The sequence below is a fragment of the Melanerpes formicivorus genome, unplaced genomic scaffold, assembly GCF_026170545.1.
Source record: "Melanerpes formicivorus ecotype bairdi unplaced genomic scaffold, bMelFor1.0.p_v2 SCAF_10, whole genome shotgun sequence".
Lineage (NCBI taxonomy): Eukaryota > Metazoa > Chordata > Aves > Piciformes > Picidae > Melanerpes > Melanerpes formicivorus.
This window is the reverse complement of record NW_027142362.1, coordinates 9,767,235-9,786,896: the sequence shown is the minus strand read 5'-3', so window position 1 is coordinate 9,786,896 and position 19,662 is coordinate 9,767,235. Positions and strand designations below refer to the sequence as shown.

Here is a 19,662-nt window from a genome sequence, read left to right as displayed (position 1 = left end):
GCACAGAGCAAACTCCATCCCACAGCCAACACCTTGCAGGCCCTGCTGCAATGCACAGAGCAAACTCCATCCCACAGCCAACATCCTGCAGGCCCTGCTGCACTGCACAGAGCAAACTCCATCCCACAGCCAACATCCTGCAGGCCCTGCTGCACTGCACAGAGCAAACTCCATCCCACAGCCAACATCCTGCAGGCCCTGCTGCACTGCACAGAGCAAACTCCATCCCATAGCCAACACCTTGCAGGTCCTGCTGCACTGCACAGAGCAAACTCCATCCCACAGCCAACACCTTGCAGGCCCTGCTGCACTGCACAGAGCAAACTCCATCCCACAGCCAACACCTTGCAGGCCCTGCTGCACTGCACAGAGCAAACTCCATCCCTCAGCCAACATCCTGCAGGCCCTGCTGCACTGCACAGAGCAAACTCCATCCCACAGCCAACATCCTGCAGGCCCTGCTGCACTGCACAGAGCAAACTCCATCCCTCAGCCAACATCCTGCAGGCCCTGCTGCAATGCACAGAGCAAACTCCATCCCACAGCCAACATCCTGCAGGCCCTGCTGCAATGCACAGAGCAAACTCCATCCCACAGCCAACACCTTGCAGGCCCTGCTGCACTGCACAGAGCAAACTCCATCCCACAGCCAACATCCTGCAGGCCCTGCTGCAATGCACAGAGCAAACTCCATCCCATAGCCAACACCTTGCAGGCCCTGCTGCACTGCACAGAGCAAACTCCATCCCACAGCCAACATCCTGCAGGCCCTGCTGCACTGCACAGAGCAAACTCCATCCCTCAGCCAACATCCTGCAGGCCCTGCTGCACTGCACAGAGCAAACTCCATCCCACAGCCAACATCCTGCAGGCCCTGCTGCACTGCACAGAGCAAACTCCATCCCACAGCCAACACCTTGCAGGCCCTGCTACAACTCCATCCCTGGAAGCTGAGGAGCCAGGGCCAGCAGAGGGCACTCAGATGCCAAGAGACAACAAACCCACTGCCTGCAGGGCATGGAGATGGCTCGGCCAACACCTCCATCAGCCCAGACCTTCACCTTTAATCCTCACACAGTCAAAGAGCCACATTTTGATCCAAGGTCTCCCAGCCACAGCCTCTGCTGTCATTCCACAGGGACTTTGGGATCCCACAGTGTCCACAGGGATGACAGCAAAGAACAGAGAATAGGTAACCCCCCCTCCAGCCCTGGGGGAGTCCTTCCACTTTGGGAAGGTGTTTAAACACATGGTGGTAGCAGCACATCTGCTCACCTGTTACTCCATAAATCCACAGCCCACAAACACCAGGACCTGTGTCACTGAACATCAATGCCAAGGTTTGCCCTCCTGAGAAAGCTCACAAGAGCAGCAAGGCTGGAGAAGGGTCTGGAGAGCAGGCTGGTGAGGAGCAGCTGAGGGACCTGGGGTTGTTCAGCCTGGAGAAGAAGAGGCTGAGGGGAGATCTCATTGCTCTCTACAACTCCCTGAATGGAGGTTGGAGCAGAGGGGGAGAAGTCAGTCTCCTAAGTAGCAAGAAGAAATGGCCTCAAATTGCCTCAGAGGAGATTCAGATTGGAGAACAGGAACCATTTCTTTCCCATGAGAGTGGTCAGGCACTGGGACAGGCTGCCCAGGCAGGTGGTGGAGTGACCATCCCTGGAGGTGATCAGGAAACACGCAGCCATGGCACTTGGGGACATGGTTTAGTGGCCATGCTGGTGTTGAGCTGATGATAGCTGGACCTGACCTTGAAAGCCTTTTCCAACCCAACTCATTCTGTGGTTCTCTGACTGTGCAAAGCTTTTGTCTAAAGCAGACCATTCACTGCTGGGCTTTAAGCTGAGGAGGGTCACAGAGAGGAGAATTGAAGTCTCAGAGCAAATCCACCACACATGGAACACTTCTGTAAGAGATAAAGCACCAAGTATTTCCTTCTGGAGGTAGTTCAAAGATCAAACACCACTTTAAGGACTAGATGTCTCCTGTGAGCAGCTTTCTGCACTTCACACCAACAGGGAAGCATAACCCTCTGGCCAGAGCTGCCATAAACTCTGAGAGAAAAGCCCTTCATCGAAATAAGAGCCCTGACTGCTGAGGGAAGCACCTGGGAGACATGAAATCCAGAAGCACTCCTCTTCTTGCATCTGCCCATCCTCACCTCACAGCAAGGTGAGGCCCACCACAGGCCCCTCTAAAAGTCCCTCCCCAACTTTCTGGCAGCCCCATTCAGGTACCAGAAGGCCATCACAAGCTCTCACAGTATCACCAAGGTTGGAAGAGACCTCAAAGGTCATCCAGTCCAACCTGTCACCACAGACCTCATGACTAAACCATGGCACCAAGTGCCACCTCCAAGCCCCTCTTGAACACCTCCAGGGATGGGGACTCCACCACCTCCCTGGGCAGCACATTCCAATGGCTAACAACTCTCTCTGGGAAGAACTTTCTCCTCACCTCCAGCCTAAACCTCCCCTGGCACAGCTTGAGACTGTGTCCTCTTGTTCTGGTGCTGCTTGCCTGGGAGAAGAGACCAACCTCCACCTGGCTACAACCACCCTTCAGGGAGTTGTAGAGAGCAATAAGGTCTCCCCTGAGCCTTCTCTTCTCCAGGCTAAGCAACCCCAGCTCCCTCAGCCTCTCCTCACAGGGCTGTGCTCCAGACTCCTCCCCAGCTTTGTTGCCCTTCTCTGGACACCTTCAAGTGTCTCAATGTCCTTCTTAAACTGAGGGGCCCAGAACTGGACACAGGACTCAAGGTGTGGCCTAACCAGTGCTGAGTACAGGGGCACAATGACTTCCCTGCTCCTGCTGGCCACACTGTTCCTAATGCAGGCCAGGATGCCATTGGCCTTCTTGGCCAGCTGGGCACACTGCTGGCTCATGTTCAGCCAGCTGTCAATCAGCACCCCCAGGTCCCTTTCTGTCTGGCAGCTCTCCAGCCACTCTGACCCCAGCCTGTAGCTCTGCCTGGGGTTGCTGTGGCCAAAGTGCAGCACCTGGCACTTGGACTTGTTGAATGCCATCCTGTTGGGCTCTGCCCATCTCTCCAGCCAGTGAAGGTCCCTCTGCAGAGCCCTTCTGCCCTCTAACCGACCAACATCTCCTCCTAACTTGGTGCCATCTGCAAACTTGCTGAGGACTCTCCTCAGAGCCTCCTCTTCTGCAGGCTGACCATTTTAAGCGATACCCTAAGAGGCCACATAGCTCTTTAGAAAGCCTAATCCCCACCAGGCTTCATATGAACATCCTCCCTGAGTGCTGCTCATGCTTGAAACCAGGCATTAAACCAGCTCAAACATTTGATGTTTGGAAACAAAGTCACCCATCTGCCAAGGGCTTTTGGAAGCATTACATGCCACCAAAGATTTTATTCCTCTTCTAAAACACCATTTCATGTCAAAGAAGAAGAAAAACAATTCTCCAGGCATGCAAAATCTTAAAGCTTTAAAACAGAAACACCACACAGAACAACCCCAATGAATCTTTTCCATTCCCTTCCAGAGCTCAGCCTTGCAGAAGTGGTTTTTTTTCACCCCCCCTCCTCCCCTGTGTTTACTGTCAAGCACCAGTTTGCTGCTGCAAACAAGCCAGCCATCACAGGAGATGGAGTTCTGAGATCAAGGGGGTGCCTCCACGAAATGATGGCATTTATGAATTAATCATAGCCCTTCAAAAATAAGCTGACCTAGTTCCCTTGGCCACCCAGGAGTCGCCACGTGCAGCCAGCCGAGCCGGCCGAGGGGCTGGCAAGGAGCAGCTGAAGGAACTGGGGGTGTTCAGCCTGGAGAACAGGAGGCTGAGGGGAGACCTTCTGGCTCTCTGAAAGGAGGTTGGAGTGAGGGGGCAGGGGTTTGGTCTTTCCTCCCAAGGAAACAGGTGACAGGATGAGAGGAAACGTCCTCCAGCTGCAGCAGGGGAGGTTTAGGTAGGATGCGAGGAACAATTTGTTTCCTCGCGAGCGTGGTCAGGCACTGGAACAGGCTGCCCAGGGAGCTGGTGGAGCCACCAGGCCTGGAGGTGGTCAAGAAAGGTGTAGCCTTCAAACATGGTTTAATGGCCATGGTTGGCTTAGGTTTACAGCTGGACTTGATGTTGGAGGGCCAGAGATTCCAAACCAAGCTGAGCCCTGGGATGCTGGGCAAGCTGCTGTGGGTGCCCCTGCTTCAGCAGCATAGAATCACCAAGGTTGGAAAAGACCTCAGAGATCATCCAGTCCAATCTATCACCCAACACCTCATGACTGCTAAACCATGGCACCAAGTGCCACCTCCAATCCCCTCTTGAACACCTCCAGGGATGGGGACTCCACTGCCTCCCTGGGCAGCACATTCCCATGGCTAACAACTCTCTCAGTGAAGAACTTTCTCCTCACCTCCAGCTTAAACTTCCCCTGGCACAGTTTGAGACTGTGTCCTCTTGTTCTGGTGCTGCTTGCCTGGGAGAAGAGACCAACCCCCTCCTGGCTAACTACCACCCTTCAGGTAGTTGTAGAGAGCAAGAAGGTCACCCGAGTCTCCTCTTCTCCAGGCTAAGCAACCCCAGCTCCCTCAGCCTCTCCTCACAGGGCTGTGCTCCAGACCCCTCCCCAGCCTCACTACCCTTCTCTGGACACATTCAAGAGTCTCAATGTCCCCCTTTAGGAGGGGATTTGGCCTGGATGATCTCCAGAGGTCCCTTCCAACTCCCACCATGGTGGCATTCACAACTGAGCTGTAGAGGTGACCAAATTCTTCCCCCTTTTCCAGCCCTAAAACCCCACTGGCTTGAAGTTGCCACCACCATATGGCTGAGCAGGATGAAGCCATTCCTCCCACCCACCCAAAAACCCCAAGCAGCTCTCCTGGCAGTTCAACTTCCTGGGAAATTCAGATTTTTTTTTCTGGAAGAACACCCAGTGCATGAAGACAACAAAGCCCACTAGCATGTGGAGGAAGGTGGCTGTCATCTCTCAAAGCATGCAGCTCTCCAACACCTTGCTTGGGGAACTGGCATGGCATGGAGATTTCTTCTCTCAGTTCACCTTCCATATGGCAGCTCCAGTGCGAATCTGTCAGGTTGGCAAGGACCAAACCCAGTTATAACATGAAACAGACAGTCCAGGAGCAGCCAGTGGCAACCACACACCACCAGTATGAAATATGGAACCTATTTTGGTGCCTCAGCTACATGGATATATATGGGGAGGGGGGGGAAAAAGGAGCATCCCTCACAAAGCCCACCCCAGAGCGAGAAAATCACTTCTCCCTTCCTGCAGCACAAGATGCTTTGATCTCATTTGTTGACATTTCCCATGAGAAAGAGCCAAAAGGCCTACAGCAGGAGAGGAAAGCTTCTTAGGGTCTTTAAGAAAGCCTACATTAGCCAGCAGGGATTAGTCCTTCTGCTTGAGATGAACTGTGCAGTTAACCCCACCTGAGCTTCACAGCAGAGCCTCAACTCAGCTAAGGCAACACAACCAGCAGCCTCCTGCATTCCACTTCTTCCTCAGGTACCTTTGAACAGGAGAGCTTGACTAATAAATGGCTCTTCAAGTCACAGCTGAACTGCTCAAAACTCAAAGTAACCCTTTTCAGTAAGTTTTAGGCTGGAGATGAGGAAGAAATTCTTCCCGGGGAGGGTGGTGGTGAGACACTGGAGCAGGCTGCCCAGGGAGGTTGTGGCTGTCCCCTCCCTGGAGCTGGTCAAGGCTGTGTTGGATGAGGCCTTGAGCAACCAGGTCTAGTGGGAGTGGTCCTTGCCCATGGCAGGGTGTTGGAACTAACTGATCTTGAAGGCCCCTTCCAACCCAAACCATTCTGTGCTGATCATATCTGCTGAAGCTTTCTGCTTATCAAAAAGCAGACAAGATAAATCAAATGGGCACAAACACACAGAAACTGACAGGGAAGTATTTCCAAAGTCCCTTCAACCCTTGAGCCAGCATCCTGTGGCAGAAGACTACATTGCCTTGACAAAGCCTTCTCCCATGAGAAAAGGCTGAGAGCCCTGGGGCTGTTTGGCCTGGAGAAGAGCAGCCTGAGAGGGGATCTGCTCAGTGCTCAGCAAGAGCTAAAGGGTGGGGGGCAAGAGGATAGGGCCAGACTCTTGTCAGTGGTGCTCAGTGAGAGGAGAAGGAGCAATGAGCACAAACTGGAACCCAGTTCTTTGTTGCAAGAGTGCTGGAGGCCTGGAGCAGGCTGCCCAGAGAGACTTCTCTGGAGAGCTTCCACTGTGACCCTGGGCAAGCTGCTGTGGGTGACCCTACCTGAGCAGGGGGGTTGGGACTGGCTGATCTCCAGAGGCCCCTTTCAACCCTCACCATGCTGGGAGTCTGGGAGCTCTCTCTAAATTATTGAGGCACTCAGCAAGTGAACTGATCCAGGTCAGCTCTCTAAGGACAACTGGCTCCAAAACACAAGCCATGCTCTTCAGCAGCCTGCTCTTTAAGCAGTTTAACAATTAATCCTTACATCTGCTCAGATGCTGCTTACACCAAATCATTAGGAAGAAAATTAAGCCAGCAGCCACCCATTATTTCTTCATCAGTCCCAACAAGACCCAGCCATCTCATACTGCATCAAGCAACCACCACCCAACAGATCCCCAGGGGAAAACAGGGATGTCTAAAGCCCCAAATCCAATGTTGTGTGGAGGTGGCCTTCAGGTCCACTTAAAACCACTCAACTCTGGGGCAAATTCCACAAGCATGTTAGAATTAACTGGAGAGAGCAACCCCTCAGGTTAGGAAGCCTGCAGAGGCCAAAGGGTCAGGTAGAATACATAGAATAAACCAGGTTGGAAGAGACTTTCAAGATCAAGTCCAACCTATCACCCAACACCATCTAATCAACTAACCCATGGCACCAAGCACCCCATCCAGTCTCCTCCTGAACACCTCCAATGACGGCGACTCCACCACCTCCCTGGGCAGCCCATTCCAATGGGCAATCACTCTCTCTGTGTAGAACTTCTTCCTAACATCCAGCCTAAACCTCCCCTGGTGCAGCCTGAGACTGTGTCCTCTTGTTCTGGTGCTGGCTGCCTGGAAGAAGAGACCAAACCCCACCTGGCTACAACCTCCCTTCAGGTGGTTGTAGAGAGCAATATGGTCACCCCTGAGCCTCCTCTTCTCCAGGCTAAGCAACCCCAGCTCCCTCAGCCTCTCCTCACAGGGCTGTGCTCCAAACCCCTCACCAACTTCGTTGCCCTTCTCTGGACTCGTTCCAACAAGTCAACATGGGGGTATCTCACCATGAGCAATTAACACATCCACAGGCAGGAGAGGATTTGCTTGCCACAGTCACCTCTGCAGCCTGCAGAGCACAGAATGGTTTGGGTTGGAAGGGACCTCAAGGATCATCCAGTTCCAACCCCTCTGCCATGGGCAGGGACACCTCCCACTAGATCAGGTTGCTCAAGGCCTCATCCAACCTGGCCTTGAACACCTCCAGGAAGGGAGCATCCACAGATTCCCTGGGCAACCTGTCCCAGTGTCTCACCACCCTCACTGGGAAGAAGTTCTGCCTAATCTCCAGCCTACAACCTCCCTGGGCAACCTGTCTGCAGCCCAGCTGCATGAAGCAGGTTGTGCCTGAAGCAGGGAAGGAAATGTGATTGACCTTCATCCCTTTTGACTCCAAGAGAAGTCTTTCTTTTATGATTATTCCTTCATGTGGTTTGCAGGAATTAGTTGATGGGTTTTTTTTTGGTACTGTTGAGAAGATTCCTATGGGAAATGCAGATGTCCATTAAATACAGCTGGTCAATTAAGCTCAGTCTCTTCAGATTTAGAATAGAATAAACCAGGTTGGAAGAGACCTTCAAGATCATCAAGTCCAACCTATCACCCAACACCATCTAATCAACTAACCCATGGCACCAAGCACCCCAGCCAGTCTCCTCCTGAACACTCCCAATGATGGTGACTCCACCACGTCCCTGGGCAGCACATTCTGCCCCTCTGCTCAGACCCCACCTGCAGGGCTGGGGCCAGCTCTGGAGTCCTCAGCACAGCAGAGGCATGGACCTGTTGGAGCAGGGCCAGAGGAGGCCACAGCAACGCTGGGAGGGCTGGCAGCTCTCTGCTGTGAGGCCAGGCTGAGAGAGTTGGGGTTGTTCAGCCTGGAGAAGGCTCCAGGGAGATCTTCTGGTGGCCTTTTGGTGCTTCAAGGGGCCAATGAGAAAGCAGGGAACAGACTTCAGAGCAAGGCCTGTTGTGACAGGACAAGGGGTGATGGTTTGAACTCAAAGAGGGAGATTCAGACTGGGGAAAAGGAAGAAATACTTGACCCTGAGGGTGGTGAGACCCTGGCCCAGGCTGCTCAGAGAGGTGGTAGATGCTCTCTGGAACCATACTTGGTCAGGTTGTTTGGGGCTCTGAACAATCTGCTCTAGCTGCAGATGTGCCTGCTGACTGCAGAGGGTTGGACTGGATGACCTTGAAAAGTCCCTTCCAACACAAACCACTCTGTGAACAGAGCAGAAAACCTTGGACCCTGCTAGACATGGAACCCCTTTGCTCAAGTGAACCTCTCTGGGCCAGCTTGGGTCCTCAATCCATATCACTGCACCTCTCTCAAGCTGAGGCCAAACTCCAGGCACACTTCCTGAAGCTGGAAAACCTTGTCTGCTGTTCTACATGTTGTGATAAACCAAGATTATTGTGGAGAGCCCATTGGGGAAGAACCTTCAAACAGAAGCCCTGTTGGTCTCAACCCTACCAAGGGGTCAGATGTTAAAGCTCAGCAGTAAGGGTGGTGAGACACTGGAGCAGGCTGCCCAGAGAGGGACCCCAGAGGCTGGGGTCAGACTCTTCTCAGTGGTGCCCAGTGACAGAACAAAGGGCAACAAACTGGAAGTGAGGCTGCTGGAGCCCTGGAGCAGGCTGCCCAGAGAGGTTGTGGAGTCTCCTTCCCTGGAGACTTTCAAGGCCCATCTGGATGTGTGAGCTGCCCTGGGTGATCCTGCTTTGGCAGGGATGCTGGACTCTATCTCCAGAGGTCCTTTCCAACCCCTACCATTCTGTGATTCTATCATTTGGAGTGGGAAGGTGCTCCAGGCTCTCCAGACCTGGGAAAGCTTCTCCAGAGTGCTACAGGAGCTCAGGGAGGGGGAGTTGTGCTGGCCAGCAGCTCCCTGGGACAGGAGTGGGCTGTGCCACCACCATCTCTCTCCCTGGAGGTGTTCAAGGCCTGGTTGGATGAAGCCTTGAGCAAGCTGGGCTAGTGGGAGGTGTCCCTGCCCATGGCAGGGGATGGAAATAGATGATCTCTAACCCAAACCATTCTGTGAATAGAATAGAATTAACCAGGCTGGAAAAGACCTTTGAGATCATCAAGTCCAACCTATCACCCAACACCATCTAATCAACTAAACCATGGCACCAAAGACCCCATCCAGTCTGTAAACTAAATCTCTAAACTAAAAGGGGAGGCTGAGTGGCTAAACTCACTGTTTAGCCTTTAATGTTCCTTCAGGAAAGGTTAAGGTCTTGATTAGGAGGAAACAAGGAACAAAACACAGAGGGAGCTGGACTAGGTGACCTTTAAAGGTCCTTTCCAACCCAAAGCAGCCTGTGATTCACTGATCATCCCTAAAACAACAGAGATGCAATGCCCCAAAGCCTTGAACTTTACAACAGATCCTGGCCAGGCAGCAACATGGGCATTGCTCTGAACATCTTCACTTCCCACAGTGGGACCTGGGACACCTAACCCTGCTGGCAACGTGGCCAAAACCCAACTCATTTGGGGATCAAATCACAGGGAAATCTCTACATCAGATATCATAAAGTGACACCAACCCACATAGAATAGAATAAACCAGGTTGGAAGAGACCTTCAAGATCATCAAGTCCAACCTATCATCCAACACCACCTAATCAACTAACCCATGGCACCAAGCACCCTGTCAAGTCTCCTCCTAAACACCTCCAGTGATGGTGACTCCACCACCTCCCCGGGCAGCTCATTCCAATGGGCAATCACTCTCTCTGTGTAAAACTTCCTCCTGACCTCCAGCCTAAACTTCCCCTGGCACAGCCTGAGACCGTGTCCTCTTGTTCTGGTGCTGCTTGCCTGGGAGAAGAGACCAACATCTGCCTGTTTACAACCTCCCTTCAGGTAGTTGTAGAGAGCAATAAGGTCTCCCCTGAACCTCCTCTTCTCCAGGCTAAGCAACCCCAGCTCCCTCAGCCTCTCCTCACAGGGCTGTGCTCCAAACCCCTCCCCACCTTTTTTGCCCTTCTCTGGACATGCTCCAGCAAGTCAACCTCCTTCCTAAACTGAGGGGCCCAGAACTGGACACAGGACTCGAGGTATGGCCTAACCAGTGCAGTGTACAGGGGCACAATGACCTCCCTGCTCCTGCTGGCCACACTGTTCCTGATGCAGGCCAGGATGCCATTGGCCTTCTTGGCCACCTGGGCACACTGCAGGCTCATGTTCAGCCTACCATCAAGCAGCACCCCCAGGTCCCTCTCTGCCTGGCTGCTCTCAGCCACTCTGACCCCAGCCTGTAGCACTGCCTGGGGTTGTTGTGGCCGACATCAGGGGACAAGCAGCTGATCTTTAATCCTATACATGAGGTAAAAAAGAAGGGGGGGGGGGGAGGGGGGAAATGTTCCACACTTGAGATAAGACCCTAATTAAAACCTCATTTGCTTGGGCATTAGCAATGAGCTTGCTTTGGAAAGAGCTCATTGCCACCTGTTTTTATCTGTCACCTTCAATATTTCACCTTCAATATCAACATTTGAAAACACACAGGCTACGGGGGGGGGTTTCAGTAAACTTTGTTAACTGTTAGCCAGCCCAAAAGGGCCTTCTGTCCTGCCAAGGGTTTCCCAGATCAAAAGCAAGCACCGAGGCAACTCTGGGCAGCAAGCATGGCACAAAGGTCGGCACCGAGGCCAGCAGCTGGCTCACCACGCACAGAGGACAGGCCACGTTCCAGCACCAGCAAGACACCACAAAGAAGGACAAAGCAAGGGGGAAAAAGGACATCAAGAGAAGATGAGGTGAAAAGAAAGCAGAAAAAGCTGCAACACAAAAGGTGGGGAAAACAGGGAGTGTTAAAGAGATTTGGTTCTAGGAACACTAAGTGAAAATCCAGTGGATCCCAGAATCCCAGCATGGGGGAGGGTGGAAGGAACCTCTGGAAATCACCCAGTCCAACCTCACTGCTCAAGCAGGGGCACCCACAGCAGCTTGCCCAGGAGCACAATGGCCAGTGGGGTTTGGAAGCAATCCAGAGAAGGAGACTCCACAACCTCTCTGGGCAGCAAGCACGGCACAAAGGTCGGCACCGAGGCCAGCAGCTGGCTCACCGCGCACAGAGGACAGGCCACGTTCCAGCACCAGCAAGACACCACAAAGAAGGACAAAGCAAGGGGGAAAAAGGACATCAAGAGAAGATGGGGTGAAAAGAAAGCAGAAAAAGCTGCAACACAAGGAGTGGAGCCAGGAAAAGAGGCAGTGTTAAAGAGATTTGGTTCTAGGAATGCTAAGTGAAAATCCAGTGGATCCCAGAATCCCAGCATGGGGGAGGGTGGAAGGAACCTCTGGAAATCACCCAGTCCAACCTCACTGCTCAAGCAGGGGCACCCCCAGCAGCTTGCCCAGGAGCACAATGGCCAGTGGGGTTTGGAAGCAATCCAGAGAAGGAGACTCCACAACCTCTCTGGGCAGCAAGCACGGCACAAAGGTCGGCACCGAGGCCAGTAGCTGGCTCACCGCGCACAGAGGACAGGCCACGTTCCAGCACCAGCAAGACACCACAAAGAAGGACAAAGCAAGGGGGAAAAAGGACATCAAGAGAAGATGGGGTGAAAAGAAAGCAGAAAAAGCTGCAACACAAGGAGTGGAGCCAGGAAAAGAGGCAGTGTTAAAGAGATTTGGTTCTAGGAATGCTAAGTGAAAATCCAGTGGATCCCAGAATCCCAGCATGGGGGAGGGTGGAAGGAACCTCTGGAAATCACCCAGTCCAACCTCACTGCTCAAGCAGGGGCACCCCCAGCAGCTTGCCCAGGAGCACAATGGCCAGTGGGGTTTGGAAGCAATCCAGAGAAGGAGACTCCACAACCTCTCTGGGCAGCAAGCACGGCACAAAGGTCGGCACCGAGGCCAGTAGCTGGCTCACCGTGCACAGAGGACAGGCCACGTTCCAGCACCAGCAAGACACCACAAAGAAGGACAAAGCAAGGGGGAAAAAGGACATCAAGAGAAGATGAGGTGAAAAGAAAGCAGAAAAAGCTGCAACACAAAGGGTGGGGAAAACAGGGAGTGTTAAAGAGATTTGGTTCTAGGAACACTAAGTGAAAATCCAGTGGATCCCAGAATCCCAGCACGGGGGAGGGTAGAAGGAACCTCTGGAAATCACCCAGTCCAACCTCACTGCTCAAGCAGGGCACTCACAGCAGCTTGCCCAGGAGCACAATGGCCAGGGGGGGTTTGGAAGCAATCCAGAGAAGGAGACCCCACAACCTCTCTGGGCAGCCTGCTCCAGAGCTTCAGCACCCTCACACCAAAGAACTTTCTCATCATACTCAGATGGAACCTCCTGGGTTCCAGGTTGTGCTCATTGCTCCTTGTCCTGTCACTGGGAACTACTGACAAGAGTCTGGCTCCATCCTCTTGCCACCCACCCATCCTTTATCTCTTGCTGAGCACTGAGCAGATCCCCTCTCAGGCTGCTCTTCTCCAGGCTCAACAGCCCCAGGGCTCTCAGCCTTTCCCCCTTACAGAGATGCTCCAGGCCCCTCAGCATCTTTGTAGCCTCCTCCGGACTCTCTCCAGTAGTTCCCTGCCTGTTCTGAACCAGGGAGCCCACAACTGGACCCAGACCTCCAGCTGTGACCTCCCCAGGGCAGAGCAGAGGACAAAGCAGAAGGATCTGCGCTGGAAGCGTGGCACAGCGCTGGGCTCACACGGGCAAACAGCCCCCAAATCCTAGTGTTTATTCCCTGAATTTTCTTTAGGAGCCTCAGAATTTCATCATTATGGGTGGTAAGGGGGGGGGGGGGGTAGGGGGAGAAACCACAACCCCAAACAGAAGCAGAGGAGCAGCACAAAATGTCCCTGCTGTACGAGGGGGAACATCTGCCGACATCTTAGGTCTGCAGCACAAGGCTAAAGTGATGACTCAACTGGCTTTGAACACCAGCAGAAATTAGATCTTCAAAGTTTCTGAGCTGCAGCTCAGAGATGAAAGCTGCTTCATTAAAAACATTCCCCCCCCCCCCCCCCCCCCCAACCAGACAGTAACCAGCTGAAGGAGCGCTGCAAGGAGAGGCCTTTTAATCTCAGGGCCTCGATGAAGTGCTGCTCAGAGACAGAGGCCCACTCTAAATGGAACCTCAGTGAAAGCCAACTCCTGAGTCCCCTTGCTCTGAGGGAAGTAGAGATCCTGATCAGAAAGGGCAGGGGGGGAGCCCCAAACACCAAGTGCTATGAGGCAAAACAACAACAGGTAGAATCAGAGAGTCACAGACTGGGGGTTGGGGGAAAGGAGCTTTAGAGGTCCTCATGTCCAAGCCCCTGCAGGTGTCAGGGAGAGCTGAGACCAGAGCAGGCTGCTCAAAGCCCCAAGCAACCTGGCCTGCAATGGCTCCAGGGATGGGGCAGCTCCCAGCTCTCTGGGCAACCTGGCACAGGGTCTCACCACCCTCAGGGTCAACACATTTCTGCCTTCTCTCCAGTCTCAATCTCCCTCTTTTAGTTCCCAACCATCACCCTTTGTCCTGTCACAACAGGCCCTGCTCTGAGGTCTGTCCCCAGCTTTCTGGTCAGCGCCTTTGAGCATGACAGATCACCAGGAGGTGTCCCTGGAGCCTGCTCTTCTCCAGGCTGAACAGCCCCAACTCTCCCAGCCTGGCCTCACAGCAGAGGGCTTCCAGCCCTCCCAGCATTGCTGTGGTCTCCTCTGGCCCTGCTCCAACAGGTCCCTGTCTGTGCTGAGGACTCCAGAGCTGGCCCCAGCCCTGCAGGTGGGGTCTGAGCAGAGGGGCAGAATCCCCTCCCTCCCCCTTGCTACCCAGGACACAGCTGGGGCAGGGCTGGGAGCACTTGATTCCAGCTCACCTTCAGCTTTGCACACCCCAGCACCCCCAAGTCCCTCTCCACAGGGCTGTTCCCCAGCTGTGTGTTGACAGCAGGAGCTGCCCCAGCCCAGGTGCAGGACCTTGCACTTCAGCTGCGTTGAACCTCAGGAGGTTCACCCGGGCCCACTTCCCACACAGCAGCAGTCGGTTATCACCTGCTCACCCTGCAACAGCCAACCACCTCCACTCCTGCCAAACATCCTGAGGCAGGAGGGGGCTTGAGGTGATTTAGAACACTCCCTTGAAGGAGGTACCCAAGACCTCTTGTTTTCCTGCAGCACAAGCCCTAGCACACCTCTTGTCTCTCCTGGCAGAGCTGCTTCACAGAGTTGGAATTACAAATGGGAGAGCTATTGTTCAAGGATCAATTGGACAATGAAAGAGCTAAGGACACTTGTCTTACAGAAAATTACTGTCAAATGCTTCCAGCCTCAGCTTTCCCTCTTTCTGGGCCACCAGCCAGATACTAATCATTCCAGGGCCCTCCTAATTTTGAGCTGCGTGTAAACCACCACACTGCGTGGTCTAAAAGGGGACAGCCTCAGCCAGGCTGTGCTTTAGGGCATCTTTATTGATCATTTATATATACATATATAAATAATAGTAATAAAAATGAACCAGTCTCTCCCATCCCACATGCAGACAGTGCCAGCATTACCTCATGAGAAGGGAGGAGAGGACTTCCTGAGGCATCCCACCTCCCGAAGGGACGCACAGCAAGACCAACAAGCCTGCCTCCCTTATTACAGCATCGTGTCACAAGCTGGGGGAGGAGGGGATGGACACACAAAGCAGGGGTGGGATTGCTGCAGAACCTCGGCAAAGAGAGGATTTGCCGGTTGGAAAAAGGTACAAAGAGCACCTGGATAATCGAGCTGCTTTTGACCTGGGTTCTACTGATCCAGCACCGACTGGCTCAGGAGGTGAGAAGGTCACCGAAGGGAAAACAATGCCTTTAGAGAAACACAGGGCACTGTTTCACCACCCCCACCCCGCCCCCCCTTTCACAACGGTGCCAAAGAACATCTCAGCACAGCAAGATGCCTCTAAGGGCAGAGTAAATATTAAGGCTTGTTCCAACTGGCCAACTTTAGAGGCATGTAAGGGCCTTTCTTGCTTGGCCAGCTCTAACTGAGAGAACTATTAACTACTGGCAACTTCTGTGCTGAACAGAGCAAGCCAAGAGGCTTCAGTCAAAAGGATGAAATGAAGTAGTAAGAGGAAACAATAAAAACCCTCAAGAGTTTTTGAGCTGTGGTCCCCTGAAGCCAACAAGCATCATGTGGAAGAACTGGAAGATCACACTCCTGTATCTACACTCATCACCTTCCACCACCTGGGAAGCTGGCAGGTCTTTGCCTCTGCAACAGGATTCTGCCTAAAGGCAGAATATATTGCTTTAAAACCTTGCATCATGCACCCTCCTCCTGCTTCTCAAAGCAAGCACAACAGCCTATAGACACTCAAACATATCTACAACACATCTTATTTATCTTCTCCTGACTTTGCTTGGCAATAAAGTGCTCCAAACCTCTGCCATTGTCACAGAAGCAAAGTACTGTGTGGCTTGGAAGGAACCTTAAAGACCACCTAGTTCCAACCCCCCTGCCACGGGCAGGGACTCCTCCCACTAGGCCAAGATTGCTCAAAGCCTCATCCAACCTGGCATTGAACACCTCCAGGGAAGGGGCATCCACAACCTCCCAGGGCAACCTGTTCCAGTGCCTCACCACCCATCATGAGACAGCATCCAGAGTTTCCTGATGAGGCCTGGAGCAGCTGACCTGCATGCTGTACTCAGAGAAGACACAGTAGGTATGATCCTGGAACACACCGTCCTCATCATCCCCGTTCTGACCTCACTCTCTCTACTCTGACAAAACCCACAGACATTAGTTCAATTCCCCCTCCCCAGAGCAGGTGCTGATCAGGTTTTCTCCTCTCTTCACACTGTTCAAGTGGGTGTGAATTCCAGAAGGCAAAAGGAAGAGCAGGTAACAGCCACCTCTCCTGGAATTAAGTCCCACCAAGGGGGAGAGACTCTTCCACACCGACAGAGCTTCAGCACAAATCCCACTCAGCTCCAGCCTTCCTAAGGCCACCAATCTCATCCTGTTACAGCAGCACTTGCTCGGAGCATGTAACAAGCCTTCACACAAACAGCTCTGCGGGTGGCTGATGCTTCACTGACTCCAGGAGCACCGGGAAACTGCTGCTCGCCGCTACAGAGGCACTTTCAGAGCTCAGCTTGACAAAGTCTGACCCATCTCAAGCTCCCCGTGGAAAATTGACGCATAAGAAAGTAGGTCCGAGCTGAGTTAAGCTTTATGGCCACCTGACGAAGCCTCTCGGCCACCTTCATGGTGCTTCCGTTGTGCCTCACCATCTCGAACGCATCCGAAATACTTCGGCAGAGCAAAACAGCACCCACATCCGAGCAGGATCAACACAGCACCTGACTGGGCCACTTCAACATTTTCCGTAGAGCTATATTATTACGATGATGATTCCCCATAGGACTCAAAGACCTTAGAGATCTTTACTAACCTAAAGGATTTCACAACTCTCTTCAGACAGGCTGCCGGAGCAGGGCACTGGGAGCCGATCTCTGAAGACAGTCACTTGCCTCTCACCTAGCAGAGGCATTAAATCATTGAACCCAGATTCCTTGTTATTTTCCAAGCCTACCCAGGTATCACACCAAAAGCACAGCACCAGGACCAGACACAAAGCACAGGACCAGGTAACAGCCTCATTCTGCTGCTGCTCGAGAAGCAGCTTTGCCTCCCCTCCAAGGAGCACGGGAGGTTTTCACCAGCGCTGGGAGGCCTGGGTTAGCACAGTTCCCGAGTTCGCTTCACCTTGGATTAGGGGCTTTCCAGGAAGGACTCCCGGCGCTGGGCTCAGCCACAAACCACAGCCCCGAATCCTGCATTTTCCTTACCAGCCTCCAGGAGAAACCCTCACTTTGGGCCACGCACATCCAGCCACCGACGCCGCGGGGTGAGGCCGGCTCCAGCTCCCTCCCCAGCAGCCCCCGGCCCACTAGGTAACACGGAAAGCCCCGAGGCTGCCGTTACCGGCGAGCCGCCGAGGGAAGAGCGGCCCACGGGCCGCCCGCCTGGCGTTGAGGAGGGGCCGCGGCTCCTCTGGAAGGACGAGGAGCGGCCTCCCGGAGGAAGCGGAAGAGAAGCGAGGGGAAGGTAGCGCGGCGAGGGGCTGCGAGCAGCGGGAGGCCGGTACGGTTCCTACCTGCGGGGCGCGGGCCTCGCTGGCGGCGGAACCCGAGCGCCGGGGAGCGGGAGGAGCACGGAGGGGCCGCGCCGGACCCGCCCTTAGGCCGCGCCGCCAATAAGAGCACAGCAGGGCGGGGCGCGCTGGCAGGACTGACCAATAGGAAGGCGCGGCGCCGGGCGCGCGGCACGCCGTGACAGCAGCAGCAGCAGCAGCGACGGCAGGGCGGGGAGCAGCCGAACGGGAGAGGGAGGAGTCGCTGCACCGGGAACATCAGCCCGGCGGCGGAGGCACTTCTGCGCCTCCTAACCGGGCGGGCAGCCTTTACTACCGCCCTTACTCCGTTCACGGCCTCACTTCAACCCGCTACCAGACGCGCTACGTGCGCGGAGCCACCGATATGGATGGCGGGAGAAGCGCGGCCAGCAGCCGCCGCCGCTGTCCCTCCTCCCCGCCGCTCAGCTGCAGCGCTCAACAGAGGCGACGGTGACAGAGCCCCAGCACGGGGAACGGAGCGGGCAGCCCGGCCCCGCCCCTACTTCCCGCGAGAACGGCGGGGGTGGGCGGGTTCTTCCATCCGCCAATGGGAGTGGGGGAGGCGGGACTAGAGGGTGATGCGGAAGCTGGCTGTTGGTCGAGCGACGCCCCGGCCCTTGTCCGCGCGCACGTGGCGGCGCGCGGGGCGGAGTGGCGGGAACCGCAGGGCGGGGCTGACTCTGCCTGAGGGCTTGGGGCGGGGGGGGGGGGAACGGAGGGGCCATTAATTAAACTACTTCGTGAGGGGATTTCTTCCTTAAAATAACGTGGGAGGGGGTTGGATTAATAAAAATGATCTGCGAGAGTTCGTTCATTGGAATAATCTGCGGGCGGGGTGTCGTTAATTAACGCGTGGAGGCTTTAATGAACATAGGCTGCGGGGGGGGGGGGGGGGGGGGGGCTGTTAATGAGAATTATCCACGCTTCTCAGGAAATCCAAACAAACGTTCATGTTGCTGCTCAGCAGCTCAAACCCTGTCGTGGATCAAAGCAGGGCTGGCCACTAACCCCTTCATAGAGACCAGCCAGCCCCAAGCCCCTCATAGAATCAATAAGGTTGCAAGGGACCATAGAGACCAGCCAGCCCCAAGCCTTTCACAGAATCAATAAGGTTGGAAGAGACCTCAAAGATCATCAAGTCAAACCTGTCACCCAACACCTCCTGACTGCTAAACCATGGCACCAAGTGCCACATCCAATCCCCTCTTGAACACCTCCAGGGATGGGGACTCCACCACCTCCCTGGGCAGCACATCCCAATGGCTAACAACTCTCTTCTGTGAAGAATTTCTTCCTCACCTCCAGCCTAAACCTCCCCTGGCACAGCTTGAGACTGTGTCCTCTTGTTCTGGTGCTGGGAGAAGAGACCAACCCCCTCCTGGCTATGAACCTGGTCTATGAACCCCTTCCCAAAGGGAAAAGAAAGGGAAGAGGGGAGAGAGATGCGTAGGCTGGGGAAAAAACACAGACCCAAAACCAACCAAACCCAAACCAACATAAACCCACTAAAACTGTTTGAAACAGTAGCAGTAAAAAGAAAATGTAAAAATATTAAGAAGAAAACAATTAAATGCATAGAAACCCAATGTCACCCAGGGATGGTCAAGCCGCCACTGATGCTGTGGGCAGGGACTGGGGAAGTTCCAGACTGGATTTAATGGGGGAGAAAGCCAGGATTTGGGAGCTGCATCCTGGAACTGGGTTCAGGAACACGTGGAATCATTTTGGTTGGAAGTTACTTTTAAGATGAAGTCAACCATTAAGTCACCACTAAACCATGTTCCATGTGGGGCAGGACTGAAGGCAGAATGGAGAGTGCTCCTCTGGCACTGGCCATTGAAGAACTTAACCCCTCTAGTCCCTCAGCTTTACACTGAAGATGAGGCGGATAGGATAGGATAGGATAGGATAGGATAGGATAGGATAGGATAGGATAGGATAGGATAGGATAGGATAGGATAGGATAGGATAGGATAGGATAGGATAGGATAGGATAGGATAGGATAGGGTAGGATAGGATAGGGTAGGGTAGGATAGGGTAGGATAGGGTAGGATAGGATTAACCAGGTTGGAAGAGACCTTTGAGATCATCCAGTCCAACCTATCACCCAACACCATCTAATCAACTAAACCCTGGCACCAAGCACCCCATCCAGTCTCTTCCTAAACACCTCCAGGGATGGTGACTCCACCACCCCCCGGGCAGCACATTCCAATGGCCAACAACTCTCTCTGTGAAGAACTTCTTCCTAACATCAAGCCTAAACCTCCCCTGGCACAGCTTGAGACTGCATCCTCTAAAGGACCCCTTG

General features: G+C 53.8%; 1 protein-coding gene across 1 annotated transcript in view; it reads right to left on the bottom strand.

The window, feature by feature from the left end:
• The window catches only part of GLCE (glucuronic acid epimerase), a 63,055-nt gene extending 45,353 nt beyond the window's left edge, over positions 1-17,702 (bottom strand). The window contains exon 1 of the mRNA XM_068143560.1: positions 17,333-17,702. The gene's annotated coding sequence lies outside the window, so the exon portion shown is untranslated. The remainder of the gene's footprint in view (positions 1-17,332) is intronic.
• Between the last annotated feature and the right edge of the window lie 1,960 nt (positions 17,703-19,662).